The sequence below is a fragment of the Chiroxiphia lanceolata genome, chromosome 18 (genome assembly GCF_009829145.1).
Source record: "Chiroxiphia lanceolata isolate bChiLan1 chromosome 18, bChiLan1.pri, whole genome shotgun sequence".
Lineage (NCBI taxonomy): Eukaryota > Metazoa > Chordata > Aves > Passeriformes > Pipridae > Chiroxiphia > Chiroxiphia lanceolata.
The window spans coordinates 13,920,223-13,939,960 of record NC_045654.1 but is presented as its reverse complement, the minus strand read 5'-3'; the positions used below and the strand labels follow the sequence as shown (position 1 = coordinate 13,939,960).

Sequence of the window (19,738 nt, the reverse complement as noted above, 5' to 3'; positions counted from 1 at the left end):
CTCTCAGCAAGTGCAGTGGCCTTGTGTTTTCCCTGTGCTGTACTTGGTGAAAAGGCAGCACTTTGGCCAGACACTGAGCAGGAGCACAGTGAGACAGAGGGGTCTGGGCTGTGCTGCTGGGGGAAATCCTCTCCTGCTGCAGGGAAGAGTTTGCTCAGCTCTGCTCTGAAATGGGCTGCTTGTAGGTGTGGAAGGAATAATTCATAGTGAGGGGGGTCTGGGAACAAGACAGTTTAAACTCCTAAGCTATTCTTGTCCTATCCATGAGAAAATGATATCCAAGCTTCTGCAAGAATTGAAATTACCTATAAATAATGGGATAGGGTGGCTTAAATCAGAACATGTATTTCTGTGCTGGCATACACAGCATCTGCTTCTGCTTTAAGCAAGGACTGAAGAGACTTGGCAGAAACAGCCTTTGGCATCACATGCACGGGGAGCTAATAAAAGGCTATAATCGAGCAAATATATGGGCCTCTTCACACTGACAGTTCCCTTGAGAAAGTAATTAGGGATGGGGATGAAATCTTAAAGAAAACACATGCACTGGGAGACTGAGTGAATCTCAAACAACAGAAGAGCAAAGAATGTATCAGTACTTTCTTGTGGAGTATAAAATAACTAGTCTTCAGAGACTGAGCTGGAAGTCAGAAGTTGTGTCCCAGACTCTGCTGCCTACTTGACGAATGGCTTAGCCTATGGTGTGTCTTCCATTTCTGATGGACCTTTGAAGTGAACTGTTGCTGGATAGAACACATGGCATTTATGTTTTGACAGCAAAACAGATACCATGTATTCATATGCTTGGACACTAATCTTTTGAAGAGAAAAACAAAACCCAAACTGAGCCATGATAAAATCTTGGCAGCAGAGTAGACCCAGCTGAACTGCATTTTGTATGCAGTACAAAACAGCTCCAGTTTCTTCTTCCCCTTCCCTGGCTGAGGAGCCTGAACGCTTCCAGTGGATAGTTTGCAGTCGCTTCCAGGTCCTTTTGCCAGCTGTAGTTAGCTTTGTGCTTATATTCCATATTCTGTCTGTGAGAAAATTCCCCTGATGATTGTAAGGAGAGTCCATGCGTGTGAGAAGCTACAGGACAACTAAGCAATGGAATTTTTAAAAGAATCACTCTTGGCTACAATTCAAAGTGTTTGCAGCGTGTCCTAAAGCATGTCAACACTGTTCATGCTTCTTCAGTGCCTTTCTCAAAAGGATATTGCTTCCTGAGTAGTAATTTTAGGTGAAACTGCAGTGAAAGTGGTTATACTACACAAAGTTATAGTTAGAGAAAAATGTGCAAGACTGACTTTTCTGCTCTGGCAAGAGTGTTTTATTCAATAAGTATCTGAAATAGTATTGAGCAAATTTGAAATACTCAAGGTCTATGGGGAGAAAAGGCAGGCAGTGGGAAATGGCTCAAACCCACCATGTGTTCTTTCCTGTATATCCCTGATACAGTCAAGGCTTTGAGCTGAAGTCTTGATTTCTAGAGGTGGGAGTTGTTCTAGAGGTCTTGTTCTATAGTGAGCTTTTTAGATTGCCATGGAAAGCTGATGACATCCTCGGGAAAAAAACTGCATTAAAGGAAGGCATCAGCAGTACTTGTGCTGCTCTTAAAATCTGGGTTCAGTTTGCTTAACTCTTGGCTGTGCTTTAGAGCCATTAATTTCCGTGGGATTTAAGTAGCTCTTCAGTGTGACACAGGGCAGGCTCGCTGGCCTTTGGTGAGCAAGCAGCAGTTGAATGAATCCCTTTCTGGCAGCGTACAAAGTACCCAGAGAGTTTGTACAGACATAACAGTAAATGACTGGTAATTACTCTGCCTTCCTAACCCAGCAGAGACCTCCATGCTGCATTAATCCCTGCCTGAGGAGTGACACAGAAAGGTGGCAGGCTGTGAAGGCTGCCATGTGCAAAGCTGGAAGCAAATCTCAGTCAGGAGATGATCATAACCAGCTGCTGCCTTTTGATCCAGGGAAACACAGGACTTGATTGACTCAATAGCAGGAAATAGATGCTCTCATTAGGTACCAAGTAATGTTGTTTCTTCAGTGGATTTCTGTTGAGTTTGCAGTTTACACTGCCCAGTACTGAAGGACTGGCTCAGGTAGAGACAGGACTCCTGTATTTTCAGACAGCACTAGTCTGGGCTGCCACTCCAGAGAGATCTTTAAAAAGGAGCTGTTTGGAAAGGGTGTCTTCTGGTGACAAAGTTCTGCAGAAGAGCACAGGAAGGTGTGTTATGTATTTGGTTTAGGACTGCTGACCAGCTTTCCAATGTTTCAGGCTTCAGTGTTCAGGAAATCAAACGTCTGCTTTATGATTTAGCACAATAGAAGTTGTATATAATTTTAGAATACACCATGTAGTAGAGAAATGGAAGGTTTTACCTACAGGGAGTGCTATGCTTAAAATAAGGGCTTTTAGTGAAATTTAGTACTTTGAAACATATCTGTGGATACTTTTTAAATCTGCAAGCTTCATGCTACCATGCAGTTGTGCTGGGCAGGTCCCTCGCTGGCCGGGGTGTTCCAGCTGACACGTTCAGGATGTTGGTTGGCAGTGCTCAGTGTGAACTGCCTGGATGCTGTGGGGCTGTGCTTTATTGCCCAGCTCTCACTGCTCAGTGTGAACTGCCTGGATGCTGTGGGGCTGTGCTTTATTGCCCAGCTCTCACTGCTCAGTGTGAACTGGAGCTGTGCTGTATTGCACATCCCTCCCTGGGGCTGCTCTCCCCTGCTACCAGGGGCTGGCGGTTGTTCTGTTGTTAAAGTTGCTAGTAAAAGTCCTGGAGCGTGTTTTGGCCCACTAGAAAGTATTTGAAAATCTCATCCAAGAAACAGAATAGTGCAATCTGTTATTTTTGTGGGATGGTGGGTGGATTTACAATGCAGTTGAACAAAATAAGATCATGCATAGGCTTCTGAGGCTCTGTAGTGATTCTGCTTCTTTGAGAGCTCAGTTTTTATTTTGTCTTTTTGTAAACTGCCTCAAACAGTACAGATTAAATCTGTTTCTGGAATTGAAATGATCAATTTAGATCTGGGAAAAGCTGATCAGACAGTAAATTGCTGTCAGCCACAGCTGATGTGTTCAGACCAAAGGCTCTGACTTCTTGTTTGCCTGCAGAGACCTAGAGCACAGGGTAATCCCAGTGCTGCAGAGCTGAATCAGTGATACATGGAAGTCATAACTCCCAAATGACTGCTTATTTAGCTAGTTGTACTTATAAATAAAGAGACTGACCCTTTAAAAGCACATCAGAGTGAATTTTTAGGCCATTTTTCAGTGCTATTTACCAGGATAGCTGGGCAAGATTCTATGGAATGTTGTATGTGCATTTGAGTGAAGATGACAAATAAAAATCTTGTGTTTTCATACTTCCTCCCCTCTCTCCCTACTCACTGGACTTGAAATGTGGAACAGGGCTAAATAAATCCTTTTTAACATCTCAAATGCTCTGAAACAGTCCCAAATTCTGTGCTTCAGTCTTGTGGAATACCCACAGCATGCATCAGCTTCCCCAAGGAGGATCTGGATCTCTGTACTTCATTCCTAAAAGGCTGTAAATCTGTTACTAAAACCCCCAAAATCCCCGATGGGCTTTCTTAGACACTAAATATCGATCACACACGTAATTGAATATTCTATTTTTGGAGTTCATACCTGAACCAGTGTAGAACAGACAGCCTTAATTTAGCATTCAAGTATTGAAAACCTGGCCTACATTTTGAAACTGCAGGCCTTACTTCCCTAGTATTTCCCACAAAAGAATGCAATAATTTGGAGTTTTAAAGCCCATGTGATGTAAGCTGGGATCAGAATCAGTCTGCCCAGCTCCTGCTTCCTGAGCCCAGCCATTTCCTCTAGGGGACAGCATGGGGAGGACACTGCTGGACCTGATTTCTCTTCCCAAGAAGTGTGCCTGCAAAGTACAAAACTTTCCACGTTAGGTGAGCTGTACCAGAGTGAGCTGTACCTTGCTGATCTCTTGCCAGCAATGTCTAAATGTAAAGTCAGAAATGGGGAATTTAGTGAGTCTTACTGGCTGAAAGCTGAAGTTTGGTTAACTGTTAATAAAGTAGACTATGCTCAACAGAAAATTAGCTGTTACCACGTGTGCCACTTTTGAAGGAAATGCTTCTGGTAATTGATGTTCTGAAACCTCGTTCTGCTTTTATCCCTCTGAAAGTACAGGAGTGAAAGGTGTGGAAAGGGAAGCAGCGTTTAATCAGGGGGACAGAATTCACAGGATAGATGCTGTAAATGGAAGGAAACATGAGAGGCAAACACCTGAAAGCTCTTCAGGTGATCTACATGGGTCCAGTAGGTGCTAGCAAATTGTTCTTCTGAGCACAGATGAGTAGTAAAAACAGTTCTTACTACTTGTCACCTGTTTTTGGGGGGTTTTTCCTTCCTTCCTCCTTCCACTGCAGGGAAAAACCCAATCCCTTATTGATGAAAGTGTAGGAAATAGGAAGCATTATTACCCCAGTTTTCCAGGGGGTGATTTGCTAATGAGCAAAAAACCTCCAAGCTGTCTGGATTGCAGATTTACCCAGATCCCAGGGTGCAGTTCAGTCCTCATTTTGATCTGTAAAGAAAAGCAGTCTCTTGTGCAGTGGTTTGGGAGACATCCTGCCTTGCATGGTCTTTCATAAGAATTGGGATGCATTTGAAATACAAAACAGATGCATTTGAAATACAAAACATTCTCTCTTCAAAGTATCTTTTCAGCTATGGATAAAAGTCAGATCTGCTGGGGTGGATTAGCTTTATCTGGGGTGAGATTCACTCTTCAGCTTAAATGCTAGAGTTCTTCTCCTCTGGATTTCTGGCCTTGCAGCTGAACTCGGGAGGATTTTGTAGAGGTGGCTGGTGATTTATTTCACCTCTTCTTTGGAGCCAAGTGTCCCCCTGCACACTGAAGTGGATGGGAAGTGCCTGGTGAATTGATTGTAATGGATGTTCTTCTGCTCTCTAATCTTTCCTCTGTGCCTGTGCAAGGCAACCAGGCATGCAAGTGTTCAGAACATGTAACTCCTAAATTCCATGGGGCAGCCAAGGAAATAGTTCCTAAACCTACCCAGTGATTTGTGTCCCTGCTTAAACTGAAATCTCGGTGTTAAGCCTTTTAGCTGGAGGGTGATCAGAAACCCCTTTGTTTCCCTGTCAGGTTACAGTTTCAGTCTCACAGAACTACACATTTTCACCCTTAAACTGCAGGTGCTGTTCATATTGACTTATATTTGAATTAATTACTTCCATTTGTCATATATTGTCTATATAAGTCAACCAAAAAAAAAGCTAAAAGGACCTGTCCAAAATCTTTAGGGAGCTGATTTAATGTCTCACATAAATATTGACTTACAGAAAGGCTTGTCTTTTACGTTAAAGGATGAATATAAAATAACCAATAAACCATTTTCTAGATTTGTGATTCAGTGGCCATTTAAAAGAGCATAAGATTTTCATAGAGCTTGACCTGCTGCATCACAGGAGCTGAGGATCCCAGGGGTTGGGTTACATGTTGTCTCTGCTTGGATAGTGAGAGGGTAAAACAGAGAAACAGTGTGAAAGAAATACCAGCTCATGAAAATTTAGAAATGGGCTAAACTTTTGAGGGCCTGAATTTGACATTGTTAATATAATATGTACAATAGGTGGGATTTGAAGATGTACAAAGCACTGCAGATACAATGAAAAGTCCATCTGCATAAGAAGAAATGTGATGAAAGCAATTTGCACCAGCAGATCCCAGTGGTTAGAACCTACCCCTCCCTAAAAACGCTGGTCTGGAGGCTCCAGAGCAGTGGTGCCACTGACCCTGAGGGTGCTGAGATTTCAAGGTTCAGGATACAAGAGGAATGGAAGAAAGAAACCCCTTCTTTATAGGAGGAGTGAAAGTAGCTTAATAAGCAAAGCAGCTGCCAAAACAAAATCCGTGATCGCCTCCTGCACGCTTGACTGCAGGTAAAAGGCAGCTCTGAGAGGGTTTCAGAGAACAGTAAGATCTTTGGATATTTTTAGTTGTCATAAATGGTCTTCAAGTGTGGTAGAACTGAGGGGGAAGGAGCCGAAATGAAGGGATGTTCCAGACAATTTTGAGCAATGTGTAGATGGTTAAGGCTGTGGGACAGACACTGAGAGGCTGGGAGAACAAAGACTTGGTGGTGGCTTGAGTGCTTGAAAACCTGGGGGGGGGAAAGCAGCTGTGTGTATGTGTTGGAATTGTTTATTAAGTAGAAACTGGCTGTTTGCAGTTAATAGTACCTCTCAATTGAACTCTGCTTCCCAAAGACCTAAGGGCCATTGGAGCTTGGAGCATGTCATTCTGGGAGTCGGGAGCATTAGAGAGCAGTTGGAAGAGAGTGTTGTCTGGGAGCCTGGGCAGAAGGAGGTCAGACTTGTGTTAGTCCCTCTCAGCGTGATCCAGCTGCAATTGCTGTCTCTTTTCCAATGGATCCCATCACTGGGCTGGGTGGCCCAGGGCTGTGCACACGGTGCTTCTCTGTTTGTGATTCCAGGAACAGCACTCTTTTAAAGCTGAAGGCAGAGAAGAGTGAATCCTGCTCCAGATGGGAACTGACAAGTTTGAAAACATGTCAGCATGTGTATATTTTTAATTTCAAAGGCGTCACGCTAGCGTTAGAGAGTTGCTTTAGTTCTAGAAGCAGCTTTGTAGAACTAAACAATTCCTAAACATCTCTACCATAGCACAGGCATGTTGGCACAACCACTAGCCTCTGTTGGCCACTTGATCTGTAATCAAGGGAAAATATTCTTATTCTGGTCTTTTGGACTGATCTACCACTTAATGAGGATGTTGTTCTTTGGATTAATCCTGACATTACACCAATTGCACAAAACTAGGGAGGAAAAATCTGTAATGGATAGCTGTGTAATCCTGGCTCTTGGAGTTCAGTCCGTGGAGTTTGGTAAGGTTGTAACTGAAGATTAATCTAAATTAATCACTATAAAAATAGTGATGCTGCTAGGAGACTGAGCCTGAATTCTCGCTGCAACAGCTGATGTGTGCTCTGAAACGTGTTTGCTGTTGGTGCTTGAGATGTAGATTTGGAGGTGGGAAAGATTCTTAATGCAAAGTTTCATCACATGGGGATTATTTTATTTCCTGGCTGATGACAAAATGACATTGGCCTCCAAGGCCATTGTTTGGCAGCAGGGATGCTCAAAGGGGATGGAGGGTGTGCCTCCACTTTTGATCATGGGAGTCAAAATAGGGGACTATTTACAAGGGCTTCCCACTTCCACTCTGCAGGACTGACAGGACAAACAGCAGCTCTGCAGGTCACCTCTGTGCCTGGGCTGTTGGCAGGAGGGCAGTGAAAGGCAGGATTGGGTGCTCAGTGTCCGTGGGTATTTGAGACCCCTAGGAATGCCAGAATGGAGGTTACAGTGAGGTACCAAACAAACAGACACGTGGGTTCAAACTTCCCTTCATGTCTACACCTGACTTGCTGAGTTGTAAGCTAAAGTGGAGTCTGAGTGCCTGATACATTCCTTCACAGCTTCTCTCCTGAGTATGCATCTTCATGAAATAAAAAGCTGGAAATATTTGGTATTGTTTAAACAGTATCCTAATTCATGGCAGAAAACAAGATTTATTTTTTTTTTTCACTTTGCATTCATAGAGAAGCGACTTGTGTTGCTTCATCATGGACTAACTGATTTTTGTTTCTTTGCTGTAGTTTGTCAGTGTATCTGTATCATTATATTTTTTTCACATGCTATATCAATAAGCCTCAGAAACCTGAAGAATGGTTCTTGAGCAAGTTCTAATCCTGTGACTGCAGAAAAGATCGAACCCAAATTTCCCTTAAAAGACAATTGAAGCTGTTCCTGTATTGGGCTGGGTTTGAAATGGCTCACTGAGCTGGGGCAGGCTGTGTCCAGGTGGATACCCTTTGACCTGCCAGAGGAGAACACCATGAAATGTTATAGTTGGAGCTTGGATGCTGCTCGAATGATTCAGATGTTAGTATTTCCCAACTTCTCAGATATCTGCAAGTGTTAAATTCCTAGTTGCTGCTTTTAAAAAGACATTTCTACTGAGCAACTTCTTATCTCTCTTTACTATTTTCGGTATTCAAACCGAAGATGCCCACATTGAATCTGAATACTATATAAGGCTCTTTCCTCTTTTTAGACTGCTTCCTAAGGAAATGCCAGGCTTTTGCCATTGCCCTCTCAGCTGAATAACTTCTGAATTCAATGGTCAGCTTTAACCACGTTTGAAAAGAGAGCTGGGAGCATTTCTGCTGCGGAGGAAACGCCGTATGGGCAGCACTCAGCTGCTGCACATCACTGACAGGAGCTGCCCCGTGCATTGGCCAGTGTGGACAGAGGGTCACTCCACATCCACCCTGCTCCTGGCTGCTGGAGCCATGTGCTGTCCTCTGCCTGCTGGAATCACTGTAGAGATGGGGGGTATTGGAAGGAAGGGATGAATTGGCGAGAGGGTAAAGGATGAAAATAGGAAATTTAGCTCCTCTACTTCTGTGTCTGTGAATTAGTTTGTGGAGTTTGTTTTCCCTATTACCTGAGTAAATAATGCATTTCCTTCTGTGGTGTGTAACAGAGCTTGGTCATGACGTGAGGTTACTGACAGAACCTGCTCAGGAAAGTTGCATGGGGAAAGATCTTTCATTTTTTCATCTACGTGTAATTTTTGAGTCAGAAGTTGTGTCACACATCTTTCAAAACCAACTTTTAGGAAACTTGGTTCTGTCCACCCATGAACAGACTAATGTCTACAATCATTACTGATTATTGGTTCATTAGCAGTATCTTCTAGTTCATACAGCCTTTGCACACTACAGGACATACGGGATCTTTTCCCTTTAATGCTTGGCCTTTGCTTAGATTTTTCTCTTTATATATGAGCTATATAAATGTATACTTATAAAATAGTGTGTGGAAAGAGCTGTAAGAAATACCTGAGAATATCAAATGGGACTAAATGACAGAGAGAGGAGACTACCTCAAACCTGAAACAAATTTCCTCTGAAATATAGCTGTGATCCTCAGGTTGTTTTTCTTTGGGGCTCATCTCACTGCTTGAAGTCAAAGAAAATGAAGTGCTTGTGTGCTTTGATATTATTGCAGGGAGGAACTTCATGGATCATCAAATTCATCCTATGAAAAAAATGCATTCACCCAAAAGCACAGTTGATAGATGTACCTGCCCTTCATCCTGTGTCTTGAACCGCTTCAAATTTCTGATAGCTCAGATGTCTGGCTTTGAATGGGAATGGAGGATTTGACTGTTGGTGCTAAATTATGAGCTTGCCAGCTCTGTCTGCCCTGAGCTTTCCCATCAGTGGTGCAGGAATGCTGGAATAGATAAGATGTGATTAATGAGTAGTTCTTGGGGGTTTTTTCCTAAGCTGTTGGCCACTGTCAGAGACAGGAGGCTGAGCCTGCTGAACGTGTGCTCTGGTATCATACTAATGTTATTTACTGCAGAATTTTGAGAATCCTCTGTCCCTTTGAAGCAGAGAAGAGGAAGGAGAGGGGTCCTGCATGACTGGGCTGCTGTAATGTGTCCTGTGTGGGCTGCAGTTTCTAAACAAAGCATTCGTGTGGCCTCCCTTCCCCAAAGGACTGATGGTTGCACATTGTTCTTGTCTCCCTCCCACCACTGTCTCCTGCACTTACTCAGGCAAACAGCTTTGGTGCATGTTTGCTTCCTCCATGGTGCTCATGTATCAGAGAATACCTGTGGAAATGAGAGGCTGTTGGAACTGGAAACTTCATAACACACCACCTTTGAAACAAAATGTTTATTCTTATCTTTTCAGAACTAGCTGCATCTTAGCCAGACTGTGGTTTTTATTTAAGAGGCATGATGGATGTGAGAAAGACTGAATTGGGACTTATGTATACAAAGTTTCAGACTGTAAATTATTAAATCTACCAATTGCAAATAAACAAGTTAAGCTTGGTACTGTGAATAACAATGTTTTCACCATAAATAGTTTCTGAGTTTGGAGGTTCATTGTTTCACTGCCCTTCCTCCCTCCTGGATTAATCTGAATTTCTGAAATGTCCTGCCTTTAACATGTATGAATTTAAAAAGCTTGATCTTACAAACACATACACATATACAGGGTCACTTTATGTTTTCACATTAAAGCTTTGTGAGCAGTAAAGAAGTTGACATAATCTTAGTGCATTTGTTTCTAACTGGCTGATGAGTCCACTTCTGATTTAATAAGGAAATAGAGGAAAGCATTGTTTTGTATCTGAATATCCAGGGCAGATACGAGTGAAATAATCTCTCAGTTAAACTTTTAAATTTTTTTTCCTTTGTAAATGTTCCAATTTAGTAGGCTTGAGTCTTGAACTCTTCATTACTACTTAGGGGATCGTGTTGGATGAGCCTTGCACAAGGAACATGTGATGATCTCTAAAATTGACAGGTCTCGAAAGCTCCTGAATAGAATAAATGTCTTTTGCCTTCTTAGAAATGGCCTTTTTGCCCATTTTAGAGTTTGCATCTAATCCAGGAAAAGGCTAGAAATTACCTCAGCCACAAACAAAACCTGCCTGCTTGCTCCTGAATCATGAATTGAAACCTCACATAATGGCAATTTGAGGCCCAGTAGTCTAAACAGAAAAGTGGCCTTGCTGTGTTTTTTTTTGCATAAGTGCAGGTAGTTTTTTCAGCATGGCTTTTGCCTCCCTTCCTGTTTCATTCTTACTTGCTTTAATACCTAATTGTAGGCATACAATGGATAGAGCAAAAACATAATTGAGAGGCCGTGGTACAGGAAGCTTTCCAACTGCTGTAAAATTTGGAAAACATAGCTATTTAACTTAATGTTTAAAGGTACAGTGGGATAAGGGTTAAGGGAATGACTGCAAGATTATTTAAATGTGTATATAATACCAAACTAGCTTTTATACCATTTTTTCCCCTATAATGTTCATGGGAGATTGTAATATTGATTTAGTATTCCCAAGAGCTAATTTTGGCTAGAAAATGTCAATATTAATTTAGTTACTTAATGTTTCAGTCCATCTCATCATCATAGCCTCCATCCTTTCTTTTTTCTCCAGTCTCAGATTTAATATTGAAGTAACTCAATTTTACCCCATCTCCAACCCTTGGAATGATAGGGTCCTACATGCCCACAGGTGTCCCTGAAAGGACTTGTAGGATCTGGCACAGATGTAAGAAAGGTACAGCAGGAAGGAACGAGCAATCATCTTGTTCCACCAGCTGTAACCCATGGGCATTACCATTATCCTTGCTGATTAAAGGACAATTTCCTGAAAAGCTGATAGTTTTGGTCTAATGACACCGAGTAAAGGATCTGCTGAATCACTTCTTCAGTTTTGTTCAGTAACTAGTTGGCCTCACCCATAAATTACTATCATATTTCTAATTTATCTTGCTTGAACTGTGCAGCAGCTTCTGGGACTGAGCCCCATTGTGCCTACTAGTAAAGAATCCTGTAGGTCCTCCACAGGATTACTTTTTGGTGTTTGTAATTGTCTCTTCCCAGCAGACAGAGTGTTTAAGATCTCTTACAGAAACCTTTTATTTGAACCCTCAGATTTTTTTTTCATGGTGGTTTCTTTTCTGCCACCTTCAATTTTCCGATGCAAATGGAAAAATTTGGATACCCAGATTTGAATGTAATACATGAGTGGTGCCACGGAATCGTGGCCTGACTTTTGTTTGAGGTTGCTGAAGGCTGGGTTAGTCCTTTACCCACCGTGCTGTGGCAGGGACAGAGCAAACTGCTGAAGTTCCAGACTCTTCCTCTCTCCTGTCAGTTGTCTGTGTTACCAGAGGTGTAGCTCTGTCCTGGCTTTCCCTGGTTTAGCTGATGTCACCTGACTGTGTGCACACTTCTGCTCTTCTTTGTATTTTGGTTTTTTATATCGCTCTGCCAGTCTGTGTTAGCAGAACATTTCCTCCAAGGAATTTGTTATATCTGGATTTCAGCAGTTTTCTGTATCTGGATGAGCATCTGTGTAGCTCTAATTAATGCAAAACCAAACTGAAGCAATTTCATTCCCCAGTGACTTTAGACTGTCAACTACTTTGAGATCTGTCAGTTGGCCAACTCTTAATCCATTTAATATGTCCTTTATTGACACGTGAGCCAAATTTGTAGTGAGAATATCGTGTGGTGTAAGTCACGTTCCTTGAAAATCTTAACTACCCAACCAACTGTACCAGCCAAGCAAGTGATTTCAAATTCTGAAATCAGGTTTGTTTGAATACCAGTCTCATAAACCCCTTGAAATTGTCATTGGTTGCACTCCTGTCTTTTGATAGAAACCTGTTTGAATTTTTCACTTTTGGGCCAGTCTTGGTCTTGGAGAAGCAAGGCTGCAGTGGCCAAGGCATGAAGTTAGCAGTCATTTCTTCTGGGAACCATGGAGAATTGCATCCAGTGAGATTTACATTTAAAAATGAACTAATTACAGGCTGAGTGTCTGTTAATGCTGTTAAATACTGCAAACAGACTGGAAAATATGGAGCTGATACAACAAGTGTTGGGTGAGGAGTGTTTCAGATGGATCACAGGCTGTTGGCTTCCCTCAAGACATCGGTGACTCTTGTAATTGTGTTTCTGTGTTCCAAGTCCCAGTCAGGGGTCAGCAGCTCTGGGAAAGCCTGTTTGTACTTGATGTCATTGTTTATACTTTGATTCACAACTCTGGCTGCTTCTTGTGTTTTCTTCAGTGGAAAGAGTTGTCAGTAAATGTTTCCAGATAGGAATGCTCACCCACAGCTTAACTAAACTTAACGTGCATTTGTTAAATCTTTGAATTCTGTGACAAGTGAAGAAACTGGCCTGGCCTTGCCTTGTAGCCAGAAGTTGAAGTGGGGCTACTGCAGGTTTCTGCTTGATCTCTTGCTTTAGACCCTGGGTTTAGTGGCTGTTGCAGCAGCTTCCCAGGACCCAGAATCCTGGGAAGGGGACCTCACTGTTCACATCACACACCTTGAGGGTTTAGGAGCAGAAGCACAATTGATTTGATGAGATGGCTTTTGCTGCTTGGAAGGTAATATTGAAGAGACTCCAGAATATTCAGGGGTTTGCCTCTTCACAAATTTATATCATTAAACTGTAATTTCAAAATAATCTCTTACACTGAGGGAAGAGCAGCATGGAGTTTAAAATCAAGTCTGTTTTAGTTTTGCATAAATCCATCCTTACTAATCTTAATCTGCCTTTACTAATCTTGCTGGCCTTCTGCAGAATTGGAAAAGGCTGGTTTGAAACCAAAATAGTGCAAACTCATGTCAGAAACCACCTCCTGAAGCCAGCTGGTCTGCAGGCAACACACTTTACATGCTTCTGATGGAGCTTCTGATAACTCGAGTTATCCATGGCTGATGTCTTTATCCCAGTGGTCATGGTGTAAGGTAGGGAGAGCCATCTGCTCCCAGCAGGATTGATCCAACTGCTGCCCCCTGAGCGTGCTGCTGCTCCATGATCTGCCTCTGTGAGCCATGGGAGAGGCCGTGGCTGTCACAGCACTGCAGAGACACGCACGGGGCCCACTGCTCTGGAAAGAATTCCCCCAGGATGCCCAATCGTTTGTTTTCTACACCAACAGCAAAAGAAACACTTGTTCTGGGTGTTTTCATCTACTGGTTGTACTGCTAGAAAACAAGGATGGAACTAAAATCCACAGTAGGCTCAGTATTACTTTAAAACTGAACCATGGATTAAATCTTATTTTGCTTAAGGAGTGCAATAAATATTTATTTTGGGGAAATGGGAATGTCAGCAGAAGACATAAATACAAAAAATAGTTTGAGATTTCTTTTTCTTCTTTTTAGTTCCTTTGAGCTTTTCTTTTAGGGTTTCATAATTAACAATGAAATAACAAACCTGCTCAAGGGCAGAATGTGCTCTAAGAATCATAAGTGTGGTTATAAAAACAATTTTTTCTCTCCATAGTACACCAGATAGCTTAAATTTTAACCCTGTAAAGCAGGATCCTTGACTTGGGCCATGTGAATTTTTGCTGATAAGGTTTTGAATTAATCCCATTTCGTACAGACCTGTGCTTGCAGAAGCTTAAGGAAATTCATCACAGTTGCAGATTGTTTTCCAAGTAATATCCTCATGGACTATGAAGCCCATCATTTTATGGTAAATGTATAAAGATTTTACTTAACTTCATTTTTGAGCCACTGCATCTGTAATCTCCGTTGCTGGGTTTTCCAGCAGGCTTTGGCAGCCTGGCTGGAATTGCACAGGATCACGGGGGGGAGGGATGGTAGAGGAGGTTCACTGCAGACACAGCTTGGATTTTGCCTCCCCTTTGATACAGCTGAAACTCTTCCTTCCTACACAGACAGGCAGTCAGTGTGATTTTTGAATATTTGGGTAGGGGATAATGTACAGCAAAGTAATTCAACTGTAATCCTACGGGGGGGATAACAAATAACATCCCTGCTGTACAGGCAGCTGCAATGATTCAGGAGGTGTAAAGGGGCTTTAATGTTGTGAGGAGCTGCCTCTCTAGGGTTCCTTTGAGCAGGCACATCTGTAGCTCAGCAGATGAAGTCCCTGGCAGGCCCAGGCGTGGCTGGGGTGGGTTTGCTCTGGGGAGGGGGTGGCTGAGCATCTGCACCCCTGAGGTGTGCTCAGAGCTGCAGGGGGAGCTGCCCAGGCCACCCTGGGAAACAGGCATTTGCTTGCAGTCCTCGGGGCATTGGTATTACTGCTCATTCCAGAACAGTCATTGTTGATAAGGTTACAGCATTAAGGTAATATTTTTATATCGGTGTGATTATTTGTTAATCTGACTAGGTAAGGGGGGAACAACAGTAGCTCAAGGAGGAGCTTCAGTGGAGAGCTGTCTCTGGAGTGTTTGGCACAGCCATTCAGGTGGGTGTTACCAGGGTGAAACACTTGGGCCAGCATTTATTCTGCCAAAATCTGGGCCAAAGCATGAATGGCTTTGCAAATCAACATTTCCATTTCAGATGTGGTTCCCTCTCACTTAATAGCAGCAGACACTAAAGTTTAACTTCGCCTGATTGAACAACGGTCTGGAGATAACTGAGGAGGGGTTATGTGAGGAGATACCAATACACTGTCCTTGTGTGGGAGTACCCCTGAACAGAGAACCATCCAAACATTTTTTGTGTTATGTACCTGTCTCTGAGGGTGGCATATGCAGATGAAAGGCTTTCACTAAAAAAGACCAAGCCCAAAACTTAAAACTCACCCTCTGTAGCTCTATCCAAGGTAGTGTTTGTTAAAATGACTCTTAGTTGTAAAGAAGTGTGATGGCCTGTTCCTTGTTTGGTAGTTTGAATTTTACAGCCTCTGGTGTTAAGCCATGGCAGAAGGGGGGCTGTGGGACCGTGGGAATCCTGTGCACAGGCACGGTGTTGGCACAGAGATGAGCTCCATTTCCAATCCATTCACAATCACATGGCCCAAACTCACCCCAGGTTCATTCATATTTCTACAGGTTTCCATTTAATTCCTTACTTCCTGCTGCCATCTAAGTTATTGTGATCACAGAACAGAGGCTGATATAACAAATGGCAATGAAATGAAGTCATGTGCAAGTGGGTGCTGATAATTTCAGTTGTAGTCATTGAAAGGCTTTGAAGAAATTCAAAGGTTGGGCGTTGGTTTGTTTGTTTGTTTGTCCTGAGAAGATACAAATGAAAAGTGCACCTCTTGAACAGATGAATATGTGAATGATGAGGAGGTAATCTGATCCATAAATATAAATGGAGTTTTGTCTACTTCTGGCTTCAAGCCAAAAAGCATTAGGTTAAAAATAATTTTAAATTAAACCCCCCTGCTGTAACTTGAAAATAGTTTTCCCTCTGAATGGAATATTTCATAGTGAATGACCAGAGAGGCTCTTGATGAGAATTGCTTTCTGACTGAGCATCTCTGTCAGGCAGATCTGAAAGTCGCAGCATGCTCAGCCTCTACCCTTATTGCCAAAGTTCTGCAGGCCAAATTGTTCCCAGTGTGACACCTAAAAACAACTCATCTGTGTTGATGTGTGTGTCCTCTCACAGTGCTGCTCTTGCAGCTCTGGCTTCAGCTGGACTGGGTGCACGGAGCCCTCGATCCTTGTCTTTGGCTGTAGCCAGTGGCAGTTGCCTGAAGAGGGGCATTGGAACAAGCCAGATGAGATGCTTGGCCAAAATATTCTCCCTGATTCTCACAGCTGCAGTCCAGAGTGCTCTTAAATCAGCAGTGGTGTCTTTGCCTGGTGTCAGGCAGGGATGGTGGAACATGCTGCAGGGAATGCCCCAGCAGCTCGTGCCAGGGCCGAGTCTGCCAGCACTGGGCTGCTCCTGGAGCCAGGAGGGCCAGCCCGGTGTGTCTCTGTGGAGAAGGGCTAGTCCTGGGAGGGACAGTCTGCTCAGGCGAGCCTGTGGCTCCTCAGCATCACAGTCCCACACCACAGCCACTCAGAGCAGGCCTGGGAAGAGGATTTGCTTTTCTGAGCTCAAGCAGTAATACGTTTTGGGCATAATTGAAGAATAATGGACTCTTAATCTAAATAACTTATTTAGCCTTATTACAAAAATTAACTCCACCTTCTGTAGCCAAAAAAATATTCAGCTAAAGTGGAGGGTTGAAATATGCGGAGGAGAAACCTCCTCCAGAAAAGCAAAGGGGCAGCAGATGTTGTTAGGGTGTGTTTTGCTAACACAGGAGTGCTGATCCCCACTCTCCATTACATTTTTAGGCTGTTGCTCTTCTTCCTGAGGAGGGTGTGGGGGTCATATGAACTGTGCTTCCTGCTGACAGCCCCACTGTTGAAAACTTAAGAGAGCTTTTCAATTTGCCAGACTTCTGCTGAAAGCCTCTGATCTGCACTAAACAATCGGGCCTCAGTTCCCGCCCCTCGTGGAGGCCAGAGCCTGGTAACGTGTGGGCAGCTCCAGCTGCCTCTGAGGAGGTTTTGTTCAGTGTGGGCCTCTGCTCACCCATCAGGCCCTTGTGTTTTGCAAAATGTTAAGTGTTCAACTTTGCTCCAGTGCATTATCTGACAGATCTGCTATTGTTTGGCCCTTTTCTGAAGAGCACTTTGTGTGTGGTGGCAGGAACGGGGGCAAAGCAGTATCTGCAGTGCATGCAAAGGTGCTCTGGGCTTGAGCTGGTGCCACCCAGCCTGGGGTGGTGGAGCCCTGCTTGAGTCAGGACTTGTTCTTCTTGGCCTAAACTTGTGAATGAAAGTATGAAGTACCGTGGCTTTGTTCAACGGGGCAAGCAGTGATAGGTCCATAACGCTGCTATTCCTGGAGCTGTCAGATGGAAGGGAGCTAATGTGATAACCCATAATGCTTTGTCTTCTGTGATCTGGAGACATAGCTGTGCCTGAGCATCTCATTTCCAATGGAGAGGGTTGGAGGAAAGTGAAACAATCCCTGTTGAGGCTCTGATGCAGTCTGGCCAAGCTGCAGAGCTGTCATCAAAAGCAGGAAGCAGCTGGACGGGCACAGCTGCAGGAGGTGCTGCAGCTTCCCTGGGAAAGCTCCCCAGGCATGTGCTGCAAACAGCACATCAGCACAGTGCTGCTGCTCTCCAAGGGCTCTGCCTGGTGCCACTGGGTGCTGAGGCTGCACAGCCCGTGGTGCTCAGGGAGATGCCTTTTCAGGGAGGAACCTGCCTGCCATTCCTTCCAGCTCCCAGTGGTGTAGCTTGCCTGTTTTCCAGGATCTGCTCACTGCAGGAGAAGAAAAATGCGTCAAAAACTTTGTTGCTAAGTCTTGCCTCTCTGAAGGATGCTGTGCACCCTGTCCTGGGGAGATTACTCTTCCATCCCTTCCAGGAGCACCTCACTGCTCTGTCTCCCTGCTGAACTCTCCACTTCAGAGTGCACAGCTGAATGATGAAGGGGTCTTGTAGCTTGGTGGGCTCTCAGAGGCAGCCAGAGAAACCTCTGGGATGCCCTGGGGTGATGTTTCTTATGTTCTTGAGACAGAAAAGGAAAGAGGGTCCAGTGGCCAAGCTGCATCCTCGGTCTCTTCCCAGCCACTCCTGCAGAGCCATCGTTGCTCCAGTGGAAATGAGCCAGTGCACATTGTTTGTCTGGCACCTACAGTCCTTGACTCCTCCTATTTACTTGAAAGGTGCAAATATTTAGATCTGTTCCAGAACAAATCTGTGTTATTGTTATTTAGGAGGTTTCTTTTCTAAAACAGTTCAGTAATTTTTCTTCTTTTGTGTAGGCTTTGCCAAAATTAAAGACTTTTCCAAGGAAGGAGCCCATGTAAGCACAACTGTGTAGTGGGGGGAACATTTCTCAGCTTGCTTTCCCTTTTCTAAAGACAAAAGAGCCTTATTGAAATGTGCTTCCTTTTTGACTGCTAATGGGTTTTCCTTCCTTCCTCCTTGAAACGAGCTTAACATTCTCCCATCCTGTTGGGTAGAAGTTTCAGCCGAGACTGTTTTCCCTGTTGAGGTGTTGAGTCACTGGCCTTGAATGGGAACCTGTGGTGAGATAGGGAGAAGTGAGGGCTTGGGAAGGAAGAGGTTTTCCAGCAGTTTGGTGGTACATGGGGTGGATTTTTAGAAAACAAGGATAAGGTGCTATTCATTCTAGCCTGGTGCTGCTCATATACTTTTTTCGTGTTTTTATTTCTGGATGCTTTCTTATGTTGGATCTGGATAAATTCCAGGACATTATACACAAAATACTTAGAGGAAGAGCTGGTTCCTGCTCAATGACAATGTTACATTTTAAGCTGTCTCATGTTAAAGGGGGAAAAAATACAGTGCCATGTCACTGGAATTCATTTGTCTCCTGGAGGAAAGATGCTGAAATCTTGCTTCAAAGGCTCTGTGTGGAAATTATATCCTGAAGCCTGGATATTCTCCAAGGCTTAATTGAGCTTATTCATAGAAACTCTAAACTTGATGAACTGGACGGCAGACCTCTCCATTTGGCTCTAACTGCAGAGAGGGTGTTGTTTTTGCACACTCTGATTGACAACACTGAGCACAGACATACATTTTAGAATAATTAGGAAAATGGACAGGAATTAAAATAGGCTTTGCTCTGACAACAACCCAGGTGAGCTAAACAGGTCATCTTCCTATCTGTATTTTTCTCTCTGAAGTAAGGTTTCATTTTGTGTGGTGTTGGGTTGTGTCATGTGGGTGTATCTCCTTCCCCCCCCCCCCCGAACTTCTTTCTGGTCTAAAGTCTTCAGTGGCAGATTTGAGATAAAAATCTGCATCTCCTCCCCTACCATCTTGCTCTGCAAGATGAAGAACACAAGAGTGAGCAATGCCATTAAACTAGCAAGAGTGAGATTGGGTTAGTGCCTCACATACACTTTTGCCAGTCTCAATTTATTACTAATATTGTCTGTGTTTTGAAGGTTTCTCTTGCCTTTTTTCCCCCTCGGGCAACAGAGCTGAGAAATTAACTTCTAAAGAAAAAACCTCAAATTATTATTGTGATTACTGTAAGCAATCTGAGCTTGTGTGAAAACAAACTATTGTTCAGTTGACTTCAGCAAAAAAAGGTGCTTTTTCGTTTGGTAGAAAAGCAGGTAAGACTTCAAAGCCAGTTGAAACCAATGTGGACTTCTTTATTTGCAGTCCTGCCTCTGGAGAACCACGAGTGCAAGAGGGTCCCAAAGGTGGTTTAGAGGGCATTTGTTTTGCTGTTTGGGTTTGTGATTGTTTTTTTATTTGTTTGCTTTATCATTCTGCATTAATTGCAGATCAGTTTATAAGGGATA

At 43.4% G+C, this 19,738-nt stretch overlaps 1 protein-coding gene across 8 annotated transcripts in view; it reads left to right on the top strand.

Moving 5' to 3' along the window:
- Window positions 1-19,738, top strand: part of ZDHHC8 (zinc finger DHHC-type palmitoyltransferase 8) — a 120,895-nt gene that overhangs the window by 34,651 nt on the left and 66,506 nt on the right. The window lies entirely within an intron of this gene.